The 13,417-nt window shown below is 34.1% G+C and overlaps 1 long non-coding RNA gene and 1 other non-coding gene across 2 annotated transcripts; one reads left to right on the forward strand and one right to left on the reverse strand.

Annotated features, from left to right (window-relative positions):
* Nucleotides 1-4,561: 4,561 nt before the first annotated feature.
* Nucleotides 4,562-4,633, reverse strand: Trnan-auu. The gene has a single exon. It is a non-coding gene; the product is annotated as a tRNA-Asn (tRNA).
* Nucleotides 4,634-5,288: 655 nt separating this feature from the next.
* On the forward strand, nt 5,289-8,877 carry LOC106663969. Its single transcript, XR_001340119.2, has 3 exons — nt 5,289-5,492; nt 5,597-5,673; nt 8,489-8,877. It is a non-coding gene; the product is annotated as an uncharacterized LOC106663969 (long non-coding RNA).
* Nucleotides 8,878-13,417: the final 4,540 nt, after the last annotated feature.

Genomic DNA, 13,417 nt, shown 5'->3' on the forward strand with positions numbered 1-13,417 from the left:
CAATTTCATCAGGTAGAAATATTATTTCTAAGTGATTATTCGGAGATCGTGAGCACACATTGAACCCTGAAGATGATCTCAATAAAGATCGAAACGTTGGTACGATAAAGAAAATGTTTTCCTAAACCTATGTCACATTAACCGTCACTAAACACCACATATTATTTCTTAGCTTCATCAATATTTTAAAAAGGCTAATCCGTTTAATTTTCAATTTGGGAAAAATTATTCCAGTTTCACTACTGAGGATAATAAAAGATGAATGAGAGCCCTCGAAGTAACGATAAAACCATGAAATTATAATGTTAATTATGTTATGGAAAATATAGACAAGATAAAGTAGGTGGGAGGGAGAGGGAGGGAGGGAGNGAGAAGAAATAGTGTGAGTGATTAAGATTGAGCGATGAGCCTCCTTACAGTTTACACTTCTGCTCCATTGATTTATTGCTCACTTCTTGTTGCAAGTCGAAAAAAAAGACATGTGACTGCAAGCATATCTGATTTTTTATTATATATCAATCTTATATTTTCTAGGATTCTAATATTTAAGTAAGGACGGAAGGAAAGAGAGCGAGAGAAAGTGTCATTGAGAGAGTGAAGAAGAGAGAGAGAGAGGGACAGACAGATTAACAGATAGAGAAACAGGCAGAGTGACTGTGAGAGATGATGTACTTATAACATTGTTCAGTAATTAAACTTTTTAGTAAAGATTTGATAATAGACAACATAATTTTACAAATACAAAATTATCGAAAATATTGGTTTATAAATTTACTTGGTTTATAGTAAAAGGCAATATTTATCTATATAGGTAAATAAACAAACAACAATGAACGAAATTTATAAATAAGTTATTGGGAGAAAGGGAGAGTAAGAGAGTGAATGAGTACGTGAGTAGATTATTGGCTGGATAAGTTAAATTGTGTTAGTCAGACGAATGAATGAATGAAAAATTGTTATATTTACAACATAAAAAAGAGAGAGAGAGAGAGAGAGAGAGAGAGAGAGAAAATATGTATATTTTTGGAGGGGAGCCTTTGATTGGGTTTGTGAGGCAGGCTTGGAGTATAGATACGTGCTGACAAAAGAATTTAATTTTTGATTTTATTACTGAAGTAATATATATATGGGAACAACAAACAAGATAACGAATCCCCTTTTAGGTGAATTAGGTGAATCGGAAGGCAACAGTTGTTTAGTTGAGGCATAAGAAGACTCAGAAAAGAATATACACNTATATATATATATATAAAGTTCACCCTTAATTGAGAGATGATGATACATGGAAAATTTAGAGCATTGAGAGCGAGAGAGAGAGAGAGAGAGAAAAGAATGATTAAGATAGAGATAACACAAGAGAGTCAGAGAAAGAATGAAAGCAGCAAGAGGTGGATAGGTAGTCATTGTATGCAAAAATATTCACATAAATTATTGTAAGAAAATTTGCCATGCATGTGTGAACAGTACCGTCTTAAAATGTTTAAATCATTAAATACCCTTTAGATAATTAATGCTACTGGTCTATGCTTCGACCTAAAACTGACTTAACCTATTCGCTTTAGGATCCGTGGTTAGAAAATGTTATACAGCAAATATTAAAAGGAGGTAAACGCATATCCTTTTTTTTCTAGTTGTTTGATTAGATATGTAATTTTACCTCGATCGGTAATTAAACCTTTTGTTAAAAATTTGTCAATAGAAAACATAATTATAGAAACACAAAACTATTGAAAATATTGGTTTATAAATTTAATTGGTTTAAAATATAAGACAATATTTATCTGTATAAATAACAATGAATAAACAAATGAATAAAATCCAGAAATAAGTTATTGGAAGAAAGGGAGAGTGAGTGACTGAAGTGATGAAAGAATGAATGAATGAAAAACTGTTATATATACAATATAAACCAAAATACAATGGAGGGAAGAAATACATAACAGTAAATAGACAAATAAACGAAAAATCCGTCTGGCGTAGGTCACCGTGTTAAAACAATGAAAATGCTGTATGCATATAAAAAAATAGAAAAGAGAGAAAAATTATTTATAAATATATATTTATTACTTCAGTAATAATATCAAAAATTAAATTTTTCTGTCAGCCCGTATCAGTAGCGCCAAGCCTGCCTCACAAACCCAATCAAAAGCCCGTATCTTGAGCCCTCCAAAAATATCAGAAGTTCGCCTTTAATTGAGAGGTGATGATATGGAAAATTCAGAGCATTGGGTTATGAGTGATGTGAATGAATGAGTGAGAGCAAAAGAGAGAAAGAGAGAGAGAGAGAGAGAGAGAGAGAGAGAGAATATAGAGTGATTAAGATAGATTAATTAAAGAGAATTCGGGAAAGAATGAAAGCAGCCAGAACGGAGAGGTAGTCATTGTATGCAGTACGTAGAGATCATTGTATACAAAAATATTCATATAAATTATTGTATTGATTGATGATTATTGATTTTACCTATTCCCTATTAGTACGAACCTATTATGAATGAATGAGTGAGTGATTGCCTGAATGAGTGAGACTGAGTCAGTAAGTGATTAATGTGAATGAATGAGTGAGAGAGAAAGAAAGACAGAAAAAGAGAGAGAGAGAGAGAGAGAGAGAGAGAGAGAGAGAAAGGAGAGAGTGAGAGAAGAACATTAGAGTAATTTAGGTAGAGAGAATTAAAGATAGTCAGAGAAAGAATGAAAGAAGAAAGAGACGTAGAGGCAGACCCTCATTATATACAAAAATATTCACATACAATATTTTAAGCAAATTTTCTATGTAAGTGTGAACAGTACTATCATAAGTGTTTAAATCATTAAATACGCTTTGTTTACTTAATGCTACTGATCTATGCTTCGATCTAAAACTGACTTTACCTATTCGTCTTAGGTTCTTAGGTTATACAACAAAGATTAAAAGGAGTAAACGCAAGTCTTTTTTGAAGTTGTCTGATTAGATATGGAATTGTTGAGATTTTAATGATGGTGCATAAAAAAGGCTAAATTGTAAGCATTTAATTAAAAGTGATATAATTGATTTTTATCGTTATTCTTCAGGTTGGAATGGAATTCTAGTTAGGCCAAGTAAGGCGTCCTAATCGTGACAACGCGTCATTGGACGGCGTTTAAAAAAGGTGGAATTATCAATAAACGGATCACACATATAATAATGAGTATAAAATGGCACACGCCCAGTTGCCAAAGTCGGCGAAGATTAGGAGTGGCGGTCGTAATTACAAATGGTGTTGATTAATAGGTGGGATTGGGGGTCGAGCCGAGAGTTCACACATTAGAGGTTGGCTGATCCACGCCTCTGATCCGGCAGGCCGACATCACTGAAATATATCAAACTCATATATCAGCCTTCGGAAAACATTTGTTCTTCCCTCGTTACTGGCACGATAAACCCGTATCCACGCCGAGACGGGACACGGAAAAATTTCACGAAGCCGTTTCGTCCTGAAATTAGCCGGTAAACGCTCCTTCGAAAGGGAACTTTTTTTTTTAATCGGGCGGACTTTCTTATTCCGACTTTATTTGGGTTATCGCACGGGGAGATTTTCGGACCGGGAATTTTTATTCTCTGACGTAGACATTTTAATCAAAAACAAAACCTAATTCGATCTTTTTAAAAAGATAGTTCCTACTCACAGTTAGTTGTTTTCAAAGATCCGGATTTCAAGCTTATTGCTCATCGTCAGAATAAAGAAATTTACATCCACGACTCTCAACATGACTATGAGAATGAAAAGCTGGTTTTTAATGCCGCCCAATTTTCAACGTGCGAAAAGTGGGAATTATAACACAATTAAATATTATAATAATAAATACTGTAGGAAAATGATTTTAAATTAATGATTAATTTGTGTTTTTTTAATTGATTAATTAATAAAAAAATTAAAATGATAATTATTTGGAGATCAGAAGGTGCGGTCTGGTGTGACGTAGGTTTTTCTTCCCTTTTTTAAAAAAGATAGTTCCTACTCACAGTAAGCTGTTTTCCACCTCCGTCGAGAGACGTGGTTGTAGAAATCCTTCAACCTGATGATGAAATAAGGGCTCGAAATTCGGATCGTTGGATCACTCCCTCCATCATTCATCATTCATCATTTCTATAGGTTTTCCTTTATCGTGCCAACGTTTCGATCTTTATTGAGATCATCTTCAGAGCTCAATGTGTTTGTTTTCTATCTTTTCTCAAAAAAGATTATTTAGGTACATATTTAAAATGGCAGCTAAATCAAAATCTATTATATTATCAATGCATTTATCTCTATGTTCAGTATTACATTTTTTAATTTCAGTCTCCAACCACTTTCCTCTCTTTGTTGAATCTATGTAACACTGTTGTATTTAAATGTTAGATGGTTCTTAAATTCCGAAAATTTATTCGATTTAGGCAAGTGTTCTTTAACTCTCGTTTTAATTTATCTACCGCATTGTCCTATATATTTAATGTCGGAATCATTACAATTAAGTTGGTAAACCCCGCTTTTTGCCAAATTGTCAAACTTAACTTTAGGTTAATTAATCTTTTTATGTAAGGTATTATTCGATATGAAAAATTTAGTGTCACGAGCGGGATTCGAACCCACGACCTTCGGCTGAATACGCCGTTGCTCTACCACTGAGCTATCGTGACTTCGACCCACTCGGACACAAACTCCCCATCTCAACATACCTTTCTAATTTTCCGACCTTTTTGCCAATTTTCATTGGGTTCGAATCCCGCTCGTGGCACTAACTTTTTCATTTCAACGAATACCTTACATAAAAAGATTAATTAATTAGAAAAAGTTATTTGGTTATTCTCTCTCTCTCTCTCTCTCTCTCTCTCTCTCTCTCTCTCTCTCTCTCTCTCTCTCACTTTCTCTATCACTCTCTCCCTCTCTTCAGACTCAATCCTCATTATTTATTTTCGTTCTCTCCCAAGCTATCCTTTTTGAAATCTGATAGTAGATTGTCTACTTTAAAACAACACACATGAAATTGACAATGACCTATAGACGATAATTTGACGAAAGCTGTCGGCGATACAATACATTTAACATTTTATTAATAATTTCATCAATTAGAAAGCGGTGAGATCTTCCAAAACAATAAGTGTATAAAGGACCAGAAACGATAAATGTCATGTACTAATTATAGTTTGGATGGCTAAGATACAGTGTACTAAATTACCAAAAATTACCAAATCGATTAAACAGGTTTATTTTTACATATTTTAACCTAAGAAGATATAAGCCACATAAGGAAGGATTTAACCAGTCTTGATCAGCTGTTGTTAATTGCTGGTTAGAACGGGATAGCTTCAGTCCATCAACACCGAGTGTGTTCAAACATGCCAATTGAAACTTATCTGATTTACCCAATCCACTCTTCATGTTTTCAAACTGTAATTATAACTGGTTTCGCACCTGGTTATAACTAAAAGATATGATCAGATTGATCTAAAAACATGCAAAATATAACAAGCCTACACTTCATACAAGCAATACAAGGTTTGTAAAAAATATATATATTTTTTTTTTTAACTGCTTTTCATTTAATTGGTTTGTTTGTATAACTCACATCGTTATTTATCTTGTATAATCTATTGTTATAGGTTACTATGAGAATGCACGAAAAAAATCGTATTCTTCCAAGATTGGACCATTTGAAAATAAGCAGTAGGAGATGGTGGTAATATACAAAATTTCTGTTAGATGCACATGGGCCAAATATTTATTTTAAGTGCTTTATCCATTACAATAATATATTTTTAATATGAAAATCAAGTTACAAGACAAACTTACATAGTTGGCATAAAATCCTCTACATATTTATCAAACTGATGTCTGCCATCTTAAATAATTTTAATAGAAACATCTGTTTGCTGACTTGTCTATTTCTGGCACATTAGTATTAAAACTGTGATAACAGCTGATTGTTATTTTTGTACCTAGTCCATGTTAGAGTTTACGAAAAAACGATATGTAGATACATACAAACGGTTTTGTACGGAAATTTTAACATTTATACTGACGAACTTTTATGCAGAAAACAGACCTTCCTTCTAGCGAATATTATTTAAAAATATTTTCTTATCAATTCCATATTATTGAGGATGTAACGATCTTATCGCCCTATCAATGTAGGTTCCGCTTACTTTGCAGCAGACGTACCACTGCCGCGTCTCTTGGGGAAAAGCAGTATGGCTCGGGTGTCTTTCTGGATGAAGAAACGTCTTTCGATCGAGTATTGACGTCTAATCAAAAAGATAGTTCCCAGTACTTACTACCTTTCCTTTTATGTTCTAGTAAAATTTGGAATCCCCCAAGGAAATACCCTTGGACTGTTTCTTTTTACCATACACACTTCATCACTAGTTTTGCCGCCGATGCCTAATCATATCACAAGATTACCACAAATCGAGAATCAAAGTGAACATAAAAAAATATGCTGAAGTTAATTTTGGGGACCGCGGTAGCCGAGTGGTTAGCATGAGAGACTCTCAGGCCGCGGTCGTGGGTTCGATTCCCACCATCGCCTCTGGCCCTTTTTTCACAATAATAACCCCCCCCCCATTTGAAACACATAAGAATTGTCACCATGGCTAATATGCATAGTTCATAACGAAAAAAAAACAAAGTTAACGCAAAGTTAATTTTGCGTTAAGAAAGTCAATGTGCCATCCACTACGACTGAAAGACTCACTGATGCCGACTGTTGACAGTATGATACATTGGGCTGTATTCTGACGTGACGACGGCTGACTGACCCTCAACAAAACACTCATTCCTAAGGATTTTTGAGAAAATTTTGAGGCTCAACCATCATTTATAATTCATTCGGTCTCTCCAATCATAAATCCAGGAGCCTAAGAACAATCCTTATTTGATTAAAAGAGCTAACGATTAAGCGTGCTTGAAACTCTCCAATGAAACAATACATATTGATTTTCATATTCCACGAGTTGAGAACATGTTATAAAGGTCTCCACAATACACCATGTCCCTTGGTGAAAAATGAACTCAAAAAAGCCTAAGGGCCAAAATAAGAAATCTTTTCAATAAAGGAAAACTAAACAGTAAATGGGAATAATACAAAAACTCCCTAAGTGAATATAATACTGCTCTTAGAAATGCAAAAAGAAAAACCTAACGACACATAAATCCATTACGCAGCAGCTTGAAAAAGGAAAGTCTTTGAATGTAAACTGGATAATAGCAATGTTAAAAAGTCGACAAGAAGAAATAGATAACAAATAGGGACATCAATCAATGAAAATAATACCATAATGATGCCCTCAAGGGGGTGTACTATCGCCACACTTGTTGTCGATTAATGACCTGATATTATAGCTAAATAGGCCAGTATATATTATACGTAAACCTAGTAAAAATAATAAAGGGCAAACATGTTTTTATTATCAAATGAAGCACTGGCAAATTATTAGAAAAACAATCACCAAAAATTTGTCTTTTAAACCTGTATTCTAACTTTTTTTAAATAAAATCACGAAACCGTCAGATATAAATTTGTAAATATTAACTAATAAAAATAAATAACAACTAGGCAGAACATTTAGTCATTCTTGATAGCTAGTTGATGTCAGATTTAGTTGGCATATTTCCCAATAAGACCGTTCAGGAGGCTGTTTATGTCTGGAGAAATGTATCAGTGACCGGTCCATTTACAATCCCTCGCAGAATAATGCGATCAAACGAGTCCTACGTAGGTCATTTCTGACACTATTTATTGCCATGAAACATTTATTGTTCGTTAGGGTCAGACAACTATGACATCGTGCTAGTTCTAGGGCGTTACAGCTCCTTATGAACATACTAATACAATTTTATGACTGCTATTTTCATATACAACTGATTTAAGTGTTCAACCTCGGCATAACGTTCACCTTTACTTTATTTGTCCTTTATAACTTGTTTCTACAGCTTTGTTCAAACTTAGAATAAATCCTAGAAAAATTTACAAACTCAAAGTCGAAAACATTTTTTATTATAGGTTTATTGCCCCTTCTGTACTTTGTATTCATTATGCCATAATTCAATATTTACAGTGACACTAAATAAATGTCTTAAGGCGAGTCGACGACATCTGTTGTTCTCCCAACGTTTACTAAGGACTGATAAGGATGTCATCCTGATAAGGATGTCCTAGAGCCATCCCTTCTTTAGTCGTCGGGGTTATAGGGGTGAATTATTTTGGAAATGGTTTTGTGATAATAAGTTAGGAGAAGAATTTATCGTGGAATCTAGAAAATTTGTTGGACATTTGTTTATGTACAAAGAATTTTTGGATGTCATTATAAAGGGTGTGTTGGATACAGAGTATGGAGCGTTAACTGTCATTTTGAAGACTTTGAACTGAATGGACTGTATTGTTTGTATGTTGGTATGTTTAGCATCTACCCTATAGATCTAGTCCATATGACTAAATTCAAAGTGAGAGTAGAGAAGTAGTCCGAATTTTTGTCTTTTATTTGTGTCGTTTCCAGGCTAGACGTGAGTCAAGGACCAAAAGGTTAAACGCAGTTTTAAGAAAAGGAGTATAAAACAGCAAAGGCCGAAGGAGGTTTAAGCAGTAAGGTTATCAGAGGTTTAGTAACAAGATTGGCCCCAGCACACTGCCCTGTGGCACTCCCTCGCCCAGAGGTCAGTAGAAAGAACAGTCCGACCCGTGGTGAACTAGAAAGAATGGAAAGATTGAAAGTAAAAGTTTGGTCTGACATACTTTAGTTTGCATAGAAGACCCCATCGAATGTTTTTTACTTTAGCATACATATTCCATAATTCTAAATATATTATGTAAAAATAAGCATTACAAAATATTCGTTATAATTTGCCGTCGTATTAAGCCGCTACATTTTTAAACAATTAACAAAAATAAAATGAAAGATCCTTAAACAGCCTGTTTGTTTTATTTTCAATATAATTATTTCTGCCTGTTGTGTTTTCTTTTTTTTCAGTGGTTAATTTTGGACGTAAAATCGCAAATCAACCGCACCAAAACGGCAAAAGCAAAAAATTTGGCTGATACTTTAATCACCTAAGTTTAATCTGATTTTTTCGCTCATAAAACATTTTCAAAATAACACACGTATATATGCTATACATTATTTTGTAAAAAATCATCAATTTTGTAGCACTATAGTCTTTAAAATGACATTTTAAATGTGAGGGAAGCTTTACATTTCATTTTTGTTTATAGGAATATATTTTCTTGTATATTATGTCTTTTATTAATTTTCTTAATGTTTATTATGACAGGATTTTCAATTAATTTTAAAAAATTTTGTTTTTCATTCACATTCAATTATTTATTGTATAAAGGACAGTATTAAATATATGACAATATTGGCTAATAAATCTCCCTATGGTGATTCATATATCATTTTGACGAGTAAAAATGTCTATAGCCGAAATTTGAAAGTGTTTTGTTAAGTTTAGTGTGAAGAAAGTGAGAAGTCATAAACCAAACTACGAAAGTAAGGTTCGTGTTGTAAGGGAAAGTATGCACGGTTGTTAACTAGTAGCTAATTAAATGGTCCGCTTTTCAAAGTGACGCTTTCTTAAACAGTTGTCGGTAGTCGATTTGTCTGTATTTCAATCTTTTTAATCGACTTAAAGATATCATTTTTGTTTTTTTGGCATATCGGTCGGTGGCATACGATGAAACATTTGGCCCGTTCCGCTTCGGGGGTTTAGGTTTGCCTGCGGTACGCTAATAGCTCCGCGTTCTTCCAGGATTTTGGTAAAACGGTAAAATAAGGAGAGGAAAAGAGCACGTGTAACCGCACACGATGTGTCTGCCATTCTGATGTAATTCCCTTTGACGAGTTTCGGACCATTGTTGTGACTCAATAAGACCAGTGGTTAAATTAACTCTTGGGCAAGATTGGACAAAAAATTTACACAAATTCCCACTTTTCTAAACGGTTGCCAACCTCTTGGGATGACTCGAATTTATACATTCCTACTTACAGTTTGCACTTCTGCTCCATAGACTTATTGCTCACTTTTTGTTGCAAGTCAAAAAAATCGAGACTGCAAGCATGTCTGATTGTTTATTAAATATCAGTCTAATATTTTCTAGGATTCTAATATTTACAGAAGAAGGGAAGGGAAGAGAGAGAGAGAGAGAGAAAGAGAGAGGGGGTGGAGAGAGGGCTTGAGAGATTGAGGGAGAGAGAGAGAGAGACAGTACTTATAACCTTGATAACTAATTAAAGTTTTTAGTAAAAATTTGACAATAAAAAACACAAAAATATTGGTTTATAATATAAGACAAATTTATCTATATCAATAACAATGAATTAAAAAATGAAAATGAATAAAAGTTATCGGGAGGACGGGAGAGTGAGTGATTGCGTGACGTGAGTGCATGAGTGATTGATTGGCTGAATAGGTGAGAGTGAGTGAGTGAAGGAATGATTTGAATGAATGAGTAAATGATTGGCTGAATGAGTAAAACTGAGTCTGTAAGTGAGTGTTGTGAATGAAAGAGAGAGAAAGAGAGTATGTGAGAGATAGGATGTGTGAAATTTAGACTGAGCGATACATAGAGATACAAAAAAAGAGCTAGAGGGTGAGAGTACAAAACAAAAAGGAGCAGAGCCCACAAAATGACATTCTTATACATTATTTTCCTCTATTAGAATGTCTTATTGAAGTTAGTTTTAAAGAGAAACGGAGAACTAATAAGGCGAAAGAAGAAAAAATATAGAAAAAAGATAGATAGAAAAGAGATAGATGGGTAGGTAGATATTTAGATAAATGGATAGATAGATAGAGAGAGAGAGAGTGAGAGAAAGCGAGGGAGAGAGTGTGTATGGGCTTGAGAGATTGAGGAAGAGAGAGACAGGGACAGACAGACAAAGAGATAGAGAAAAAGACAGATGGAGTGAGTGTGAGAGATAATGTACTTATAACCTTAAGATAGAAATGCAAAAAAAGAGCTAGAGCGTGAAAGTACAAAACAAAAAGGAGCAGGGTCCACAAATTACATCCTTATGCAATATTTATCTCTATTAGAATGTCTAATTGAAGTTAGTTAAGTTAGTTTTAACGAGAAACGGAGATCTAGTAAGGCGAAAGAAGGAAAAGTATAAAAAAAGATAGATAGACTGAGAGAGATGAGATAGAGATAGATAGATGGATAGATAGATAGAGATAGATAGATAGATAGATAGATAGAGAGAGAGAGAGAGAGAAAGAGAGAGAGAGAGAGAGAGTAAAAGAGATCTAAGGAAAGTTACTACGAAGGAAGGAAGGAAAAGTATATAAGACAAAAGAACGAAAAGGACATGAGTAAATAGAAGTAGGTAAAATAAGTAGAAGAAAAAACTCATTCACATTAGTTAATCCATTCACAAGTGTTCATGTTGAGAATCAAAAATTCACGAGGTTCACTCTGTATATCGTATTGATTATAACGACAGAAATATTTGTAAATTTCAGAAATGGCTAATAGTATAACGTACAGTCAATACTTCTATTCTTACAAATTATCTCCTATGTCGAAATATAGATTTATGAATCTTTGTTTATTTTACATTCTTAAATAAACATTTTTAATGTGTAAAGCTGTTATATGTAAAGAAAAGTAAAAGGGTTATTTTTTTCATAACTATAGTTAATACATTATTTTATCGAACAACTTCTAACAAATTTCATACAAATGGTATCAACTTGGATTTCTCAAAAACTACTAGACCTAAAAAAAATAGAAAAATTTTTGTATAGCAATAAAGGGTACACTAGTAGGTTGACACATATGTTACATGCATAAAAAATATATTTAATTATGTTTAGATTGTTCTTCAATTAATAATTGTGTTGAAGTGGGTGTCAGATGACCTCCTTCCGATCCTCTTCAATAAAATAAAATATATGTTGGAAGTGTTATTTATGTTTAAAATCGTGTTGAATTGTCTATTTTCGTTCACATTACAGCATAATCGAAAACACGACGGGCATGAGAAAGTGAAAAAAAACCTTTGGAAGATTTGTAGCCGTTGAAAGTAAATTGATATGATTATTGTGACAAGTAGAGGTACAAGATCACGGGAGGCCGTCGAAAAAAAGGAAAAGGAAAAAAGGTCGTCCGGACGGTCGGGGTGAAAACGGGCGGGGTAAGACGAGTAGCGCTGTGTTTAGCACCTCATTAGGCCATCCAACATCTCCCCATGAAATCGGGATATACCTGCCACTCTTTAATCTTCCACTCTCCATACGTCCACGGGTAGGTTGTAAAAAACTAATACGGAATGAAACTAATGGCCGGACATTCTTTGTACGACCTATCGGCACTTTTTTCGTGCCGGCTTCGTAAATGATTGTTTTATCGGTGTCCGAGGAATGCCGGCTACCCTCAATCAAAGACGCAGATCGATCTTTACCACGGGGAGGAATGAGAGAGAAAAAAAAGGTTTTTTCAAGCAAATCACATTTCAGATAATCATTCGAAGGGAAGTGGACGGAAATGACGTTTATAGATTCCTTTTCAGAAATGATTTCTGTATTCTATACTGACAATTTCAGGTTTGTATTACACTCATGAATAAATTATGGCGAATTCGTAATCATAAAGCTGAAAAAACTAAAAAACAACCAACTAAAACGGAACAATTTCGTAATTACTCAAGTTATGGGACTCAAGAACCGAGACGACAATATCAATCGACTACATATTTTTAAAGATTCCCGATCGAAGCTAAGCGAAGCGATTAGGCATTTACTAACGATACAAATATATTACGCATACATATACATAAATATTTTTTTACAAAGGTTCGCAACAGTAGAGGTCATTAAAGCCCGTATTAAAGTTGTCTTAGACGTCTCTCTGGGGGCGTATGTGGCTGCAACGGTTTAGACGTTGACGCTCATCACTGTAAGGTAAAGGTCCCGGGTTCGAATCCAAAGGCCCTGCATTCGAACCCAACATACAAATGGGTTTTTTCAAAAACACCGGCAACCCGAAGGTTGATAGGACCTTTGCTGTTGCGAACCCTCGTAAGACGGCTCTCTCTCTATCTATCTCTACCTTTGTATCAATTATCTTTACCTTCTTTTTACAGCCCTGTCAACCTCATTATTTTCTGTTTTGATATGATTTACACAACACCGAATCGAAATTAGCATACAACAATATACATTTGTTATTTTCAACCTCTCTATGCAACTTATCTATTGATCTATCTATAAGATATACAGATTTCTTTATATATCTATCTTTCTCCATTTCTATCTTTCTTGTAATAACTTGTACATTCTCATCACGGTTTGTTTTCTGTTTTCTCACGCATTCTTTTTTCTTGTAACTTTTTCTTTCTCTCCCTCATCTTCATTATTAACTAAGTATTCTTAGTTTACCTGCTTTTTTAAATTATGTCATCATCGATATTATAACTTACAACGTTGAC

This window comes from Cimex lectularius, unplaced genomic scaffold, assembly GCF_000648675.2.
Source record: "Cimex lectularius strain Harlan isolate CLEC.00 unplaced genomic scaffold, Clec_2.1 scaffold86, whole genome shotgun sequence".
Taxonomy (NCBI): Eukaryota; Metazoa; Arthropoda; class Insecta; order Hemiptera; family Cimicidae; genus Cimex; species Cimex lectularius.